Genomic DNA, 2,646 nt, shown 5'->3' with positions numbered 1-2,646 from the left:
CCCTCAGATGAGTGCCCACCATTCTGCCTTGAGGGTCGGGTAGGATGAGTGCCCTTGACCTTCGCCGATGGTCACAGAAGGGTGCCCGGTTGCTGGGTTATGTGTACTCCAGGTCCCCCACTCGGCCCGTGGAACGCCGCTCCTTCGAAGAGGCGCCCTCCTGTGCGCCCTCCCGCGAGAACTGCTGCCCTGTTTGCCCGTCCTGTTGGCAGCGCTCCCTGGGGCTGCCTTTAGTGGCAGTGGGGGGTGGCAGCCGTTACTCCTGGCCCCGCCCACGCCTCGTCAGCCACCCTCGTCAGAGCTGCGGGCTCCCGCGGGTCTCTGCGCTCCCCTGTGGGTTCCCCGCCTCGGGAACCCCCCTGGACGCCGCGATCTGCCGCTCCGCTGTGGGACGCGCCTGCACCGGAGCTGATCGCCTCTGCGATTATTTTTATACCTTTGCATGTCCGCTGCTCTCAAAGGAGGTTGCTTGATAACCACCGCACAGAATCACAGGATGATTGAGGTTGGAAGGGACCGCTGGAGGTCACCTGGTCCAACCCCCCAGTCAAGCAGGGCCACCTAAAGCGGGCTGCCCAGGACCGTGTCCAGACAGTATGTGAGGCAGTCATACAGCCCCCCACAGTATGAATTTCCCACAACGTGAGGGACTGTATCATCTGAATGATACTAAATGGTCTCCCTATACTTTCTTCGTTTTATGATACCATTAAATCTTTCAGATTAAAGCATTTGGATTCTGGAAACCTGTGGGTGGGAGCAGAGGATTTCTCTATTCCCAAACTAATGCTTGCTTCAGTACTTTTTTCCTCTCTCCCACTCTCTGGCCAACATCTCTACTTGGATGTCACCAGCAGATGCCACAAGGTTGTTCTAGGAACCGCTTAACTTGTGCATGTGTATTTATTTCAGCTCTTATTATACTACAGCTGTCTTCCTCATGCCTACCTAGAGCCTGTGGATTCCTCTTGGTGTAGACAGGCATAGCTGCTCCAACTCTGGCATTCTGCTGGGTAGAGAAAGGAGCACTGCCAGTTAGGCAGAGCGGAAACACAACCCATTTCAGCTCAGTTCCTCTCCTTTCCCGTTACCAAGTGAAAACACCGTGCAGAAAGTATTTCCCAGGGAAAAGGATGGAGAGACTGAGGCAGAGGTATCTAAGGGCTAGGCCACGCGGGGTGGAAGCAATTGGGGTCGTGCAGAGCAGGACACAAGGCAGTTATCATTGACGCAACAGTATTAGCATACAGTGATTTTGGCATCCCTGGGAACACAGATTTTTGGAATCACAGTACCACTGTGGTATCAGTATATTTCACATCTCTGCCCACATTTCTCCCTTCATCTGTATTGTAAAGATTCAATCCGGATACTCCCATTCCTTGTACATGAATACAATATATACGTTTATTGCGTGGGGTTTTTTTGTTTTGAGATTTAATGCTTAGCAATTAGAATAGCTTCTTGTCATAAATCACTACCATGGGACAATTCTGTAACTGTATTTGTTACATTTTTTTATACCACATCCATCAATTAATTCTCACCATCTTTAAATACCCCCACCTGTATTTTTAAGTATATAATAACTCATTTTTATGCTTGTCCAACTGGAGATACTGTACAGGCACCAAACAGTTGTCCTCAAAAATCAGGTTGTTTGAAAACTGCTGCAAGCTGGTCATGCAAAAAAATGAGGATGCCTAAAAATCGCCAGTCACCTCAAAAGACATAAGCTTACAGCTTTTCTCATACAGAGGGAGAATTTGTTTCATTTTTACGGGATACATATGTTTTACAGGTCATACCCATACATGGAAACAATGGCTAGTTATTTACCAATCAACTGAAAAAAATTAAATCAGTTGGTATTTCTGTTTCTGGCTCGGCCTCTAGGTTCCACAGCTGGATCTGAATTAAACTTGTGCAGCACCTGGGTAGATTTGTCCTAAGGTACCACTACTAAACTCAAAAATGAAAGATTCAGCACCACCTGCTTCAGTTGGGTTTAAACACCATTTACATATCTTTAGTGAGTATTAAAATACAGTGAAAAAAAAGTAGTTACTTCTGCATTACTCTTTAAGAGGTTTTACATTTGTTTTCAATATTGCTATGATTTTAGACAAGGTTTAACAGTAATTGGACAAATTCTCAGTTTACATTGTCATAACTGAGTTGAAATCTAATTTTCAGTTTGTCACAACTATTAATCTGATCCGGTATGTCACTCACTGTACTCACTATAACTAATTTTAGTAGTATGTTTTCTCCAGCATAGGTCACTTTTCTTGGGCATGGGGTTTCTTAGGGGATAGAAAGAAATCCTGGTATGTAACCACCATCGTTCTCAAACACTTTGAGAGCACTGAACAATTTACCAGGACATGTAGTGACAGGACAAGGGGCAATGGTTTTAAATTGAAAGAGGGTAGATTTAGATTGGACATAAGGAAGAAATTATTTACAATGAGGGTGGTGAGACACTGGAACAGGTTGCCCAGAGAAGTTGTGGATGCCCCTTCATTGGAAGTGACCAAGGCCAGGTTAGACGTGGCTTTGAGCAACCTGATCTTGTGGAAGATGTCCCTACCCATGGCAGAGGGTTGGACTAGATGCTCTTCAAAGGTCCCTTCCAACCCAAAC

Source organism: Aptenodytes forsteri, unplaced genomic scaffold, assembly GCF_000699145.1.
Source record: "Aptenodytes forsteri isolate BGI_AS27 unplaced genomic scaffold, ASM69914v1 Scaffold94, whole genome shotgun sequence".
Lineage (NCBI taxonomy): Eukaryota > Metazoa > Chordata > Aves > Sphenisciformes > Spheniscidae > Aptenodytes > Aptenodytes forsteri.
The sequence above is the reverse complement of the archived record's forward strand: the minus strand, read 5'-3'. Positions refer to the sequence as shown.